The following is a 16000-nucleotide window of genomic DNA, read 5'->3' on the forward strand; positions in this document are numbered from 1 at the left end:
AATCAGAGTGAATGTACCTCACAATATAATACAACGAAATGTAATTCTACACAGATTTCACCTAGCCTCTATTAACATATAAAGCTGCCCACTGGGTGGCTGTTCGCATGTGGCAACGTTTTCCTACATCCCAGCTAACATCACTGGTGGGCCTTGTACTTTATCTAGACTAAGTTACATGATGTTTAGGTTGCACGCACTAAGTGGTCTAACATTCCAGTAGATTCTACATGTGATCCACGTTGCATTAATATTAAAAACTGAATATGTCGCCTCGGCTGTATCCCTTGTAGGAGTCCCAGGGCTGGCTTTATAAATTCACAGGAACTCAACCGCATTTGCTATAGCTAAAGGTCTTAATGCCACATCCATAGACCTTTCATTATTACTAGAGGATCACAAAAACACATGTAAAGCTGTCTTACGTAATTGTATGGCTATTGATTACCTATTGATAAAAAATAATATAGGGTGTGAACAATTTGAGGACATGTGTTGTTTTAATTTCAGTGACCATACTAGTGCTGTTAATATAGCCATACAGAACCACATGCATATTGTTAGTGGAATTCGCCAGGATCAAAGACATGGGCATGGCTATGGAACTGGGTCAATATTATTTCCCAAATTGTAATGTTTTAGTTCCTGTTGTGGTAATTGCAATTGTCTTGTGTTGCTTTATTCAGTGTATCCCATCATTTTCTGCTCTCACTGAAACTTGGCTTTCCTCCTCTGACTCTGCCTCTGCTGCTGCTCTCTCCTATGGAGGCCTGCACTTTACACATACCCCCAGACCTGGCAACAAAGTCGGAGGTGGTGTGGGTCTCCTTCTCTCACCCAACTGTACATACAGAGTCCTTTCTACCCCACCCTCTCTCATTTTCACTTTATTTGAAGTCCACTCTGTCCGACTCTTTAGCCCCTTACCCCTCATTGTTGCTGTTGTCTACCGCCCCCCCCCGGCCCAGTATCACAATTTATGGATAACTTTATGGTCTTCCTCGCCCTATTCGGCTTGCTCCTACTTTCTGCTCATTTAAAAGAGCGCTCAAAACCCATTTTTTCAAACTTGCCTACCCATCTTCTTCTGTCTGCTAAACCCTCACTACTTCCCACCACTACATATCGCCCATCCTAGTGTGTGTGATTTTCCCCCACCTTCTACATTGTAAGCTCTTCGGGGCAGGGTCCTCTCCTCCTGTATCACTGTCTGTATTTGTCATTTGCAATCCTTATTTAATGTACAGCACTGCGTAATATGTTGGCGCTATATAAATCCTATTTATTAATAATAATAATAATAATAAAATTTTCTCCATTTCTCCTAGGAGGTAAATAGTGGTCACTGTAATATTTGTGACAAAAGGAGGGAAATGTAAGCAATTTTTGATCTGATTTTTGTTTTTCACCTACGGCATCTTGTTAATATGATAGCAGAACAGGAGAGTTTTATCCCATATGAGTTCAAATGAAGACTACTGTAGTAGTTTTCCAAGCCATGAGGAATTATAGTATGCAGAGAATTACAGGAAAAGATGGCTTTTTGTTGGCAGACTAAGTGTTGTAAAATTTTTGTAAAAGAAATAACCTTTATTTACATGGGGATGCTGAGAAGTTCCTGGCTTTGCTCAGAAAGAAGAGAGCCAGAGTTATGAAATAACACATTTATTCAACATATACCCCTCTGAGACTGATGAACTTGGTACAGCGTAGTTGCAGCTTTTCTAGACCATTCAAATAAGTCCTTTGTTTGGGCCGTAAACCAGCTCTCAGCAGCATTTGTAACGTCACAATGTCCTCAAAACTTTGCCCCTTCAGGAGTTTCTTCAAATTCTTGAACAGATAATAGTTGGAAGGGGCAAGGTCAGGTGAGTAAAGGGGATAGTGGACCAATTGGAAACCAAGGGTGTTCAATTTGGCAGCCACAACGTTGTCCTGCAAAAAAAAAAGTATCCCTTTGGTCAACTTTCCACTGCATTTTGTCTTTTTGCCCCTTTCAGCTGGTCCAGGAGGATAGCATATTACAGTCCAGTGATACTAGAGCCCTGAGGTAGGTAGACCACCAACAGAATACTGTCTTTGTCCTAGAAACCGGACGCCATGACTTTTTTGGCCAATTTCTGGGTTCAAAACTTCTTCTGCCACGGGGACCCGCTGTGGTGCCATTCTTTTAAATGTTCCTTGGTTTCAGGATCAGGGATGTGGAGACAGGTTTCATCCTCAGTCACTAACCTAGCCAAAAAGTGCCATGCAGCTTCAGAATGGGTCAAAACAGCTTTGGAAGCTTCAACTCCTTCCTTCTTCTGATCACTGTTCAAACATTTCGGCACCCTCTTCGCTGAAAGCTTGCGCATGTCTAGGATAGTGGGGTTAACAAACCCCACGCGCACCCGTGAGATGTCAAGTATCTAAGCTATCTTTTTTGAGGATATTGGCTGGTCCTCAAAAATCAGCTCATGGACAGAATCGCAGGTTGCTAGGTCAGTTGAGGTTGGGGGGGTGGGCCACTGTGGGGCTCATCTTCAAAGGTGAAATGGCCAGTCTTTAAATGAGATATCAAGGTTTTGCCAGTGTTTTGGTTATAAAAGTGTCTTACTTGATTGCCAAGAGTTAGTAAATACTTGGCGTATTAGAGGTTACAACTTAGTTACAACTTAGTACAACTTAGAGATCCAGAAGTAAACTTCTAAGTAAGTACTATTCGCCTAAATATTGCACTATCCTTTCTAAAAATACTATAACTTCAATTAAAAATTTTTGCTGCATATGCACCCATAAATTTTGTTCATACTTTTTATATACCTTATAAAAGTTGTAACCTCTACTACACCAAGTATATACTAACCCTTGATAATCAAGTAAGACACATTTTTTAACTATATATATGACCCTAAATATATTTTGCACTCCTCATATATACTTTTGTCATTATTAGAATATCCAAACCCATGTGGTCGTTGTCTGAGATTGATTATTTTCCTCTCCAACTACAGTCCCTTAATGCATGAGCAAGTCAGCTTGAAGTATATATCTAATTGTTGAGTATGTATATTACTATTGGATATATTATTTACACATTGTATCATTACAACTTCTAGGATCTCTCTATTTCCCCTGAAGAAGCCCATCTTGGGCGAAACGCTTCGGGAATGAGACAGTTACTATATATCAATCAATCTTAATCAATACAATCTATCTATACGCTGATGTTTAAAGACCTCTAAGGCGCATATGTCTAATTCATTGTGTACATAAGCTCTTGAAATTCCCCTACACGGTATTAATATTGCCTATTGTCCTGTCAATTTTATTGTTATTATGATAGTTTAGAAGCATCTTTAATTTTTAGACGAGGATAGTTTTTCTGCTAATGATTGCAAATTCTTGTATATCTCTTATTCACACACATGGCCTTGGAATGTTATAAACAAGATCTTGGTGCAAGGTAGTAGTGGAATTGATACAGGAAGTTGGTTACAGGGAGTTGGAGGGCTCACAGGTGGTCTGGGATGATGGGCAATTCCGTATATGGGATTTGGGATGATGGCTGTAATAACATATATAAACTGCAGCTTTTCAACAATGAAATTGTAATAGTTAACAATTCACCTTGTGTGCTGTGGTTTCTGATACCAGGTTGGCGCCCACCCTGATCTCCTCGCTGGAAAATAGCAGTTGTTAACTTTCACTCCTGCCATTCATACTACTCAGCACCATCTTTCATCTAAGCCAAATGAAATCACAAAGCCTTTAAAACTTTATTACAAAAATATCTAATTTTACAGGCTTCTCTGATGGATCTTGAAAAGTATACTTCGGATATGGCTTTGCCTATACTTGTCAATGAATATGCTACTGCATTAGAAGCCCCTTCCCTAGATACAGAAATTTCTCTGCTATTAAAGAAGCCCCAGTAGGGAAGAGCCCTGGTTGGGTTTACCCCGTGGATTTTAAACTGTTCAGATCAGACCTCATACATTTTCTGAACAGGGTGTTTTCAGGCATCTCAGACGTTTCCCCATTTCCTCCTCAAAGCTTAGAGAACCCCTGACAGATTGTTTTTTTTATTTTGAGTTTAGTTCTGCTTTAAACATTTCCTTGCGCAGCTCATATATAATGATCAAGTTGGTTTTCTTTCTGTAAGGAAAGCTAGGAAAAACACTCTGAAAACCATACTAGTTACACATTATGGTACATTTTCAAATCAAGACTTTTTATTAGCACTACTGAAGGTTGTGCCCTTTCTCCCCTATTGTAGGTCAAAGTAAAGGAACCTTTAGCCACGGCCACAGATTTTCTTGGTATCATAGTACAGGCTAGGAATATAAATTGATATTTTTTGCCTACGACTTATTGTACATCACCTTGCATCATACTTCTGTTCCATCAATACTTAAGGAGTTAGATTATTTCAGTGTAACGTGTAAAGTGCAACTTAAAGTTAATCTTTAGAACGCTTTAATATCTCAAGTAGATCTTCATTGTTAGCAAATGTTTCCAGAAAAACCTGAAACCCAGGAAACTCTTTAACCACCTGGGCGTTACACTGAGGTCTAGATTTCTGTTCCAAAAGTGTTACAGTTTTTCATGAAATTTTTTTTTTAAATTGTAGAGCTCGATCGATAAACCCGAACGTTTCTCACTGTATTTTCATACAGTGAGAAAAGTTCGGGTTTATCAATAATTGTAACTTTTTGAAGCCCGTACCAAGGTCGGGCTTATCGCTTAGGTGGTTAAAGAGAGACCAGGCTGTCCGCATAGAAGTATGGGAATGTAGAGAGTATACCAAGTTGGGAGGATTAGATGATTTTTGAGATATTACCAGGTGGACCTGATGGTGTGCCAAGCCTCAAAAACTTTGGAGTAGCAATAAATAAAGATGGAAAGGAAAGAGGGGAAACGGAGGCTTTTTTAAGGCACCAGGTTTGTATAGATAAAAACAATTACTTTATTTATTGTTAGTTAACCCCCCTGGCATTCTAATTCTATCTGTATTATATGCAAAAAAAATATATATATAAAAAGATTTCTTTGTATTAGATTTAATAGTTATTTTGTATTGAATCCAGTACAAAATTATTTGAATTTCCCACTGCACGGACATCACCGGGAAACCCACAGAGAATGTGTCTGCAGTAGCCAGCTGCAGATCGGAGGAAGAGCACGCAGCCCAAGGAACTGCAGGGACAAGTAGGATGCCAAAGGAACAAGGTAGGTGGGGTTTTTAGTGAATCCCAGTGTAACTCAGGAATACCGCTATTTGCAAGTAAAATCCACCCACCCGAGTCACACTCGGGAATACCGCTAGGGGGGTTAGTTGTAATTACAATAACACAAATATTCCAAACAATTGTATAAAAACATATGATATACATACTTTGTTCAAGAGGAAGAACAGGATCAACTTAAGAACTACTCATGAGTTTTGTACACACAGTGTTTAAGCTAAGTTGAGCAATTTGATGAATAAAAATCTAGAAATACTACATAGGTTAAACTTAATGTGTCTATATGGTTACAGGTATAGCTTGTCATTTATAACTGGAAACAAAAATAACCTCAATCGTGAAATAAAGTATATAGAGTTGTTCAAGTCAAAATACAACACAAACTATTTATATTCTAGGATTATGGCTTTTAAATATATAATAAAACTAATCTTGGAATGGTTAGATGTAACATAATACAATCAAAAATAATGGATTTGTTTATTACAGTTGTATGTCTGGTTGTTCCAAAATGGAGAAGTGTCAAAAAACTTTGAATATTTTAGTTTGGGTCCAGTAAGCCTTGATATTCCCTGATGATACCAAATTAGGCGAAACATGTCGAGGTGAGACGTGTATGACTCTGGTAACTCAAACACTGTATGTACAAAAATCATGAGTAGTTCTGGAGTTGATCCTGTTCTTCCTCTTGAACAAAGTATGTATATGATTTGTTTTTTTACAATTGTTTTGAATATTTGTATTATTATATTTAGTAACAATAACAATATTATTAAGTAATTGTTTTTAATTATATAAACCTGGTGCCTTAAAAAGCCTCCTGTACCCCCCTTCCCTTTTTCCTCTTTACTTATTGCAACATAGAAGTATAGAATTCTGATTGTCCTTATCAGCCACTAGCTGTTCCATATACTGTAGGCAAGTCAAATATATTCCCATAGAGGGAACTGTATTGGTGTGCCCATGCGTAGGAATGACTAATCTCTTCCTTTTTGGGGAAAAACAGATTCCAGAGGACTTTTATGGATAGGAGAAGAAGGGGCAGGCATGCTTCCTGTCCCAATTCCTATCCAGGAACATTCCAAGTCTATTAAAGGCTCTGGTACTTCAATATTGTGGGGACTGTTTATTTTTATTAAGTGGGTAATTAAGTGGCAAATAAAACCCACAAAAAAGGGGGGTAATAAGTACTACAAAAATCTATTCTAATGCTAATAAACCCCTTGATTGCTATAAAATGTTTGTCCTTTTACCTTAAAAAAGTTTTGTACAAATGCAACATACACAGCAGGGTATTACAGTGAGACATATCCCTGGGGTTGCAAGGCCTGATTCAACCTGAATTCTATTTAAAAATAACATATTAAAGACAAAATCATACTTGTTCAAAAGTGCAAATAAATATAGTAACAGGAAATCTTTGCAGATGCAGATGAAATAGCCACAAGATCAGTGCCCACAGGTGACATAGACTAAAATATTTGTATATTATCATCTACTAGTGGAGATTTAATAAAGCTGACAAACCTGAACACAACACAGCCGATGTCTAATGTCGTATCATCGCACGGACACTCATTTATGAATAGAAAATACACAGCTCACTGGTCAGAATGTGCACAAATGAATTGATCATTCACTCATACAGGTGAACATCTTTTTCAACTGCTGTTCTTACGGAGACGCTTTTAGTAAGTCAGCTCAGATATGATGGGCATCACAGGGACAAAAAGACACAGAGAGCAATAACAATTGCAAATAACAAAATTATTCTGACTATCATGTTGGTCACGTCACTACCTGTTCCCTAGAGGAGCTTACAATCTAATGTCCCTTCCAGAGTCCAATGTCTGTAACAAAGTTTTGGTTCTGTTTGAGATTCGTCTCTGGAAGTCATAAGTGCTTTCTTTAAAGCCAATATTCTGCCTTGTTTAAAATGAAAAATAAGACTGACATTTTTTGGTTGGCATTGGGCTATTAAGATTGAATTTTGGTAAAGGTTATATTAACCGCTATGGGTATTTCTAGAGTTCAGGGTTAATTTAAAAGTAAATACAAGTGTTGCGTATATAGTGGAAACCAAAAGGTTCACTTTACACTTTGTAGTGGTTTCCTTTAAAATTAGAGTTGAAAGCAACAGAAAATATTTGAGTCAGGTTGAATTCCATTGGACTGGTTGGGGAAATCAACCAAATTCAGAGTTCAGATTTTTTTTTAAAAAAAGGTTTTTAAATGATTATTTTTAGTAAAGCTCACAGGAAATGCTTTCTTTAGCCAATTTGCGGAGCCTTGGACAGTACAGGAGAAGTCTATATTTATTTTTTTTTGCTCCTTTAATCTCTATTTCTGCTGTTGGTAGTTGAGGACAACAATGGTAAAACAATGGTAAAACATGGTAAAACATTGTCTGTGCATAGATAAGTCCCAACAACTGATATCAGCCATTACACTCAGTAAAAGATAGATAAACGTGCGGCAGTGTGCCATTGCATAATCTACAATTCGCAATCAAAGTGCAGAATAGTTTTAATCAAAGTCAGAATCAACTCCAGTTGGAATTCTCTACCCACCGCTATTTAAAATAGTGATGAATATTTGTTCAATTTCAAATAAAAACACAAAGACAGTTACCTGTGTGACTGATCTCATCCAGAAGGGCCAATAAATTAGGATGGGGATGATTTTCCTTTAGTGCGTAGAGACATTCCAAGAGTCCAATCACAGCTTTTCTTCCTATCTTCTGAATATCTTGTAACAAACAGCGAGAGAAGGTAGATGCCTCTATTGTTACCCATGAATGGTGTTTTTCAAAGTGCTGTAGTGAATTTGTATGACATATTAGTGATACAGCACACATATACTATTGTTATATATATGGCGTTAAGTGTTTTTAGCTAAATCTTTGTGTATTGTTATATGTATTTTTCTGCATAGAACAATTATTTTTGTCAAGTTTTTTCTTTTTTTTTTTGTGTTCCATTGGGGAGATTTTCCTTTGATTCCTGTCTTGGTAAATGAATGGTCCTAGTGAAAGATTTCCTTTCCTGTGAAAGCTCAAATGTTAGATTAGATTTTCCCTTCTATTTCAACCCATGGGCAATCACAAATTCTTACAAAAAATTTCAAATGGAGTAGATTTAATGATCTTAATTTTAATTAGCGTACCTTAAGCATCACTGATTAAATCCCTGTTTTCCCATTTTTTTTTTAATATATTTTTTGATTTTTAAGTTTAGTTTGTTCTTCTTTGTGTGTACATCTTATTAAAAAAGGTGCAAAATTGAAAAGGAAAAAATGCCTTAAAAAAAAAAAAAAAAAACATTAGGTGATGTATTTATACATCTTTTCACCAGCTGAATTTGCTTCCTATGATTATGCTCCATATGAACATAGTAATCTTTATTACGCACCTACATAAAAGCACATCCAGGCGTCACTGACTACTCTACCAGCCTCAGTCTCTTCCTAGAAGTGAATTCCTCCTCTGGCAATCATAACACACAGTGACAAGTAGAGATATCTACATGCTGTGATACCATCCTGAGTATGGTAAGGGAAGGGCAGTTGTTAGTATCACTTTCAGGATCTCGGGATACAGACAAGTTCCTCTCCTTGTGCCTGACTAACATTCCCTAGATTGGGGTAAAGGCAATTCTGTACTTTTTATCACTTCTAGCACTCTGCAGTCTCATTTTTAATAAATTAATGACTTGAATATAAACTTTGATCAAACATTGAGTTACAATCTTAATTTTTTCAGTGGTCAGACCTTTGCCCACAGATTCTCTGGAATCGATATCCAAGGAAGGATGAACCTGAATAACAGCAGCTCAGAGAACCAGGAATATGGGGGTAACAGTGCTTATTCATATCCTGGTTTAGGGTGGAGTTGCCTTTTAGTACAAATATTTTGTATTAGTTAATATAGAAATGTCTTTTTTCTTACTTGTGTGCCTAAAACTTTTCCAGCTTCTAGCTCTCTTAGGATGGTGTGACGGTCCAAATTCTCCAGAATGTGGGTCAGATCATCTCTGTAATACTCAAATATCATCCTCAGAGATGAATCTTGATACGCAGACAGCTGATGGCGGAACCCCAGAATGTCATCTAGAGAAAGAAAATGCAATTAGAGGTCCGAGGGTGAAATTTAAGACACATGAAAATCAACAAATATGTCTTCCTCTTTGCTTTGTATACTATTTGTGGGTTGTTTTATACAATGACATTTTGAGTGATGGTTATATTGAAGGAAATAAAGATGTATTGAGGAACAAAGTAGAAAACATCAAGGACCTGATCTGCTATTGTGATGTTAGTGCCATTTACAAAAAAGGCTCAATAACTCTCCCATCCCCCATCTCTAATGTTTTATACCAAACTTCTATTCAACAAATCTTCACTCCAGCCTTCCTTTTAATTCTATGAAGTTGCACATGTTCAGCTATTGGACTGCAAATTTCTTCCCCTGACTTCCCTGCACATGGTGAGTTCCCCTAACGTACATTAGAAGGTGCGGCACACCAGATAGAGCTCCCTAATTTCTTGGCTGGAGGACACCCAGCATCATCTAGCTCCACCTTCCCCTGCATGACTGCCCCAGGCCCCACCCCTTTTATTCATTGGATCTCGGTTCTGTCAATCCTGGAGGCTCAGAATCACAAATGGACGTACTAGGGGCAGTCAGCATGAAATATACAGCTGCTAAGGAAGGTTTATTCTGTCAGACTGACATCCAGCCATCAAGCCATCAAGACATTTTGATAAATGATTAACTCCTCTCAAGAGCCAGACCCCTGCTTACATGAAGGCTTTTGAGAGAAGTACGGTTATGTTTTCAGGAAACTTAATACAGCTCTATCTAGGCCTTCCCACCAGCCATAATCTACCTGCATTACACAGAAAAGCACAGAGACACAGTGACTGGCTCTAGAATGAAATCAGAAAGCTTAATTTATTATCCCCATTAGCATTTTGATGAGAGGCAAAAGGTAGAAGCAGAGACAGCAACAAATAAGCAGATTAAGTTAGAAGTTAAGGTGCAACTCTATCTAAACAGGGTTTTTTTTCCTAGAAGGGTGCTGTACCTATACACGGTCTGGCCACTTTATTAGGTACACCCGTGCAACTTCTAGTAAATGGAAGCAACTACAACAGCATCAGCCAATCACACAGCAGCAGTTCAGGGCATTTAGGTATTTAAATATTGTCAAAACAGTCTGCTAAAGATAAAACTGACCATCAGAATGGAAAAGTAATTGATTTAGGTGACTTTATTTGTGGCATGGTTGTTGGTAAAGTATTTCAGTAACTGCTAACTGCTGGGATTTTAATTGCACAACCATCTCTAGGGTTTACATATCATGGTCCAAAATATGGAAAAATATCCAGCAAGTTCTCTGGTTGAAAATGCCATATAGCAGATGGGCTACAGCAGCAGGAGACCACACAGGGTGCCACCCTAGTCAGCCAACAACATGTATCTGAAGATACAATTAGCACAGGCTAACAAAACTTGGATAAATTTGGAAAAATGTTGCCTGGTCTAATAAGTCCTAATTTCTGCTGTAACATTTGTATAGTAGGTTCAGAATTTGGCGTCATAGATAAATTATGCCTTTACATCATGTATTTACAGTTCAGGCTAGCAGTGGAGATGTGATGGTGTGGGGGATATTTTCTCACTTTGGGCCCTTTAGTACAAACTGAGCACAATTGTAATGGCACAGTCTTAATGGCTGACCATGTCAATCTTCTAAATGCTACTTCCAACACAATGGCACGTCATGTCACAAAGCCCAAATCTCTGAACATGACAACTAATTAATTGCACCAGATCCTAGTCCGATAGGGCACTATTGTGTTGGTTATGGTGAAACAGGAAATTCCCATCATGGATGTGCAGCTGACAAATTAATATTAATATGTGCAGCACAAATGTGCAGCAACTGTGTGATGTTGTGTCAATAGGGACCAAAATCCCTGAGGAATGTTTTCAGCACCCTGTTCATTCTGTGCCATTAAGTAGTCCTGCATTTCTGAAGGCAAAAGGGGGTCCAACCTGGTACAAGCAAGGTGTACCTAATAAAGTGTCAGGTGAGTATGTGTAGTAAGTCCTTTAGTAGAAGGAGAGGAGAATGTATTATCAGCTAATACAATGAAAACTAATGCAGCCATTACATCTGAGGACTGGTAATGTAGAATAATTTAAATATTTGTTCTTGGGTTTAGATATACTTTAAAGAACAGCTGTTTAATGTTAATATATTTATCTTTAAAATTCATCAATTAAATGACTATATGCCAAACAGTAATTGATTTCTGCTCACCGGAACTGATGGTCGTTCTCCGTCTCTTAGACATCTTTTCCCCAAGCGGTGAAATCTTCAACAGCTGAATTCCAGCAATCACTCTGCACCCTTAGACACACCAACACATCATTATCATTATATATATATATATATATATATATATATATATATATAAAACAGAAGGTGAAAATCAAAAAAGAAAATATGATAAAATTGACCACATAACATTATCATTTTTCCTAATAAAGGATTACCCATTCTATATTTAGTTCAAAAAGAACACAAAGAATAAAATGATCTATATTAATCCCAATTTGTACTGCAATAGGGATCCTAAAAACATCAATTTCAGATAGAGCCAAGCTGAGTCAGCACTATCTTTATAAAAAAAAAGTCTGCTAGGGACATTTGATAATTTCTTCCTCCTGATGATAAAGCATTTGAGCAGGAATGGCTGTGTGGGAGAAGAGTCCTTGCCCTTCCCAGAGCCATAGCAGTGTTATTATATATATTTAGTTGCCTTTTCTGCTGTTAGATTGTTGGTTAAGACAGAATTCCAGCAAACTGAAATGTATTTTTTTTCATTTCTTATCAAATATAACAAAACTCTTTAAAGGCAAAGAGAAGTTTGTTGTAAGGGTTTACATACATTTTAAAACTTTAGTTATTTTAACTTAAAAAAGTAACTCTTACAGATATTCTTTATAGCTTACTGCACGGGTAACATAATACAATGGAGTGGATTTAGTAGAGCTGCTACTTTACACTGTTTTTATACCAAATTACTTTCAGCCCAGTAGGTGTTCTGCCATAGTAAATGTCCATCCTGTTTCTCTATGGTAGTAAATACCATTGGTATTGCAATAGAAGAAGTAGGATATGGCAGTGGTACCTAACCTTATGGAGCTTGGGCACCAATAAATCCACAGACTCCAGAGCGCGCATGCGCGGAGAACCTTGTGCCCCTTTAAATGGGAAGAAACTTCCCATTGTGACGTCATGATGCCGGAACCCACCATTCTCCTATCAGGAGGAAAGATTATTTTTTCTTCTTTGGTCCAGACATATTTAAGTGTATCTAAAGCTAATCACAAAACTGTTACATATTGCAGCTCACCAGACCTAATATGAGGTCCCTTTCTGTTATATGCACCTGCCTGATCTCCAATTTATAAAGTAGGACTTTAGCTCCCCTTTAAGGTGAAATTTCCAGTGTTTCCTGTACAGGAAATGAAAGGAAATCTCCCCAAGGAGACACAGACAGTGAAAAGATGATAGAGGCATTAACCCCTCTATACTTTATCCAAAAATGTAATGTGACATGGATTCCCCAATGAAATGTTTTTTTGTAGGGAAGTATGAAGTCTCCAGCACTGGTTTATGGCAGTTTCTGTTAGCTGGCAGCTCCTCTCCAGGCGCGGGAGGTCTGTCACTTATTCTCCTTACAGCCATCACCCCAGATGTTCCCGCCTTCCAGCTGCTACCTTGTCATTGGCTGAGAAGACCCTGTCACTCACCTCACAGATTACAGCCATCGCCTCAGATGTTCCCGCCATCCGGTAACTTCCTTGTCATTGGCTGAGAAGACCCTTGTCACTCATCTCACACATTACAGCCATCACCTCAGGTGTTCCCGCCTCTGTGTTCCTCTCCTGTGATTGGTTGAGCAGTCCTGTCACTCACTCTCCTCACAACTCCCAGCGGTTCTTAATGCTGCTCCGTACAGAAATGTCGCATCTCTGTTATGGCTTCTTACAGGCTGAGTGAAGGAACATGTCTGCTGTGGGGATGTCAGGTACACTCTGCCATGTCTGTGCGTATTCTTATTATAATATTTGTTAATATTGTTTTCTCTTGTTTTAACTTGTTTTAACTTTTCAACTTTTGTAAAATAGTGGAAGTGTGGGAAGTGAGTTTATAGTCTAAATGAAGCTATAAAATGTCTGACAGGTTATTATTCTACTAAAGCAGCCACAGCCTGAGTAATAAATCGTGTCCCCTGCCAGCATTCTGCAGAGTGGCCCCTTGTATGATCTCTGCAGAGGGCTAATATGCCCCCTGGTGGGTCACAGCTAGAGCTCTCCAATCTGCATGTCACATGAGCTTTGCTGAAAGCAGTTATCAATTTGTCTCAGCAGGGGGTGTGTTGGATCTCTGCAGAGAGACCACAGCTTCCACAAAGAAGAACGGTCCCACACTGCAGCATGCTGGCAGGGGTCAGATTTTTCTACTCAGACACTAGCTAAAATTTAAACGAAACAAATTGTAAGACTTTGTACACCTGGAATGCATTCAGAACATCTATACTAAACGTTTAGTATTATGATTTGTCTGATATAAGGGGATTCACAGCCAACGCATCATGGAGCTAAGAGCCAATCAGGTGATCACATGACAAGAAATGTTATTCTGAAAACATACAGTGCATCACCTCCAGTGGGTTTTGGATTTAGAACACCCCCCATCACAGATAAGTTGATTTTGAATATCATAAACTGTGGGTGATGACACTGAAATGGATTCTGTTCATGTGGATTACACATGTAAAATAAGCTGCTCCAGTCATTAAATAAAATATGGCTACTCTGTGTAGTCCATTCCAGTCCTATAGTCCACAATACACCTTTTACAATATCATCTAAGCCTTATTAAATAGACTGCAGGCTCTGACTATTACAATCACCTATACAGCAGAGATCAGATTGGGAGAGGGAAGGGCAGCACAGGCAGCCAATCAGGTTCCACTGTAAACACATGTGCTGAAGGACAGAGCAGAGTGAATGGATTCTCAGTCCTCAGGTCTGGCTGGATAGAATACAAATCCTGGTAAAACCTTTCCCTACATTTGTGTATTAAGCTGTTTACCTGAAGTGCAGCTCTGAACTGACTCTGAGGACACAGCAAAGTGCAATGTGAGGTAACTGTGTACATTTATTATTTTACATCTGACAACCAAACCAAACATTGCTGTCTGTTGTCACTGTTGTTCTTTTCCTTCTTGATAAAGGGGACATCTCTGACTCTGAGGAGAGCAGTAAGCCCGGTCACAATGAGAAGACTCTTCAGGAGAGGATGGAGGTGACCATGGTTGAGAGCCACCATGGAGATCTTCCAGGACTGACTGAGGACCAACACATACATCATCATTATGTGTACAGGTAGACAATATGGCCTACAATAGTTGGCCTGTTTTGTCCAACTAAAGAAATTGTTAGTAAGAGGGTCCCCTCATTTACAATAGTCTAGGACAGTCTAATGAAGCATCTTTAACCTGCCCAGGTGCAAAACAGTGTCTACAAAGAGGACCTGTCACTATTGAGATACGGCACCTTTTAGTGCTCCGTCTTTCCATGAAATCTGATGAGGTTGGATTAGCATGATATGCTCTGTTATCCATTTCTCCTGATGAAGCGATAGTGGATAACCCACAAAACGGGACAAGTTTTGGCGCACTTGCCCTAGAAACAGAGCTTGTACTAGAGAAATTGTTGTTAATGGTATCCAATGGATAAAAATCATGTATGTGACACCTGATAATTTACAACTCAATATTTGCCAACAAAATTCACTTTTTAGGAATGGGATCTTAAGGAAAATTTCACTAAATGGACTAATTTATTACTTATTCTTATACTTCCTAAAACTGTATGGCTAACATCTATAAAATGTACCATTGCACCAAATCCCTTTATTCACACAACTGAAATAGATAACTTTCTCACATAATGCAATTTTTTTTTCAGGTAAAATCTCACATTTGTAATGGCTAAAGTCTTTTTCTTTAACCAAGAAAAAAACATCAAGGAGTTTCCTGATATTAAAATCAGGCTTGGGATCGTCCTGAATAGAAAATGAGGCAACGACCCTGTGCGTCCCCTCTCCTATCCATAAAAGGGTCTCTGGGACTCGATTTCCCAAAAAGAAGGGGGGCAAAAAGTGTGTAGCCCTCCCCCTTTTTGGAGAAACCAGACCCACCTGCACCCAACAGTGGCAAGGGCCATGTTTGGATCTGGAAGATACTCGCTGCCCACCCTAGGTAATGAGTACAGGGGTACATGGTATCCTTTAACCGTTCCCATAAAGAGTTAAACCCACCTTAGAAATAACACCACACCATATATGAAAATATTTATTCTATTTTTAACTAATACTTGCTCATTGACTAGATGTAATTTTTTGACTGACCTTTTGGTGTCAGTGGTCTCATTCACCTACAGGAAACGAGCATGCAGGTAAGTGTGGCAATGAGCTGAACACCTGAGCTGCATCCTCATCCTGGGTCAGGGATTCAGAAGGTATTAAAGGCCAAGGATCAGAACACCAACAACAGATACAAAATGCTCTGTATTCATTATTACATTTTTTAAATACAAAACTGGAAGATGGACAAGCAGCACAATCAGTTGTGCCACAGTGCTCATGTGCGAATAAGGAACATACTGATTAAGTAGAGAGCAAAACAAT

At 38.4% G+C, this 16000-nt stretch overlaps 1 long non-coding RNA gene across 2 annotated transcripts in view; it reads left to right on the forward strand.

The window, feature by feature from the left end:
• Positions 1-13216: 13216 nt before the first annotated feature.
• Positions 13217-16000, forward strand: part of LOC140342088 (uncharacterized) — a 43750-nt gene continuing 40966 nt past the window's right edge. Inside the window, exons 1-2 of one of the 2 annotated variants that reach the window (XR_011922992.1) lie at positions 13217-13331; positions 14544-14694. This is a non-coding gene — a long non-coding RNA (uncharacterized lncRNA). Of the gene's footprint in view, positions 13350-14543; positions 14695-16000 lie in introns of both variants that reach the window. The other variant, XR_011922991.1, reaches the window with a different exon arrangement.

This window comes from Pyxicephalus adspersus, chromosome 12 (genome assembly GCF_032062135.1).
Source record: "Pyxicephalus adspersus chromosome 12, UCB_Pads_2.0, whole genome shotgun sequence".
In the NCBI taxonomy this organism is placed as follows: domain Eukaryota; kingdom Metazoa; phylum Chordata; class Amphibia; order Anura; family Pyxicephalidae; genus Pyxicephalus; species Pyxicephalus adspersus.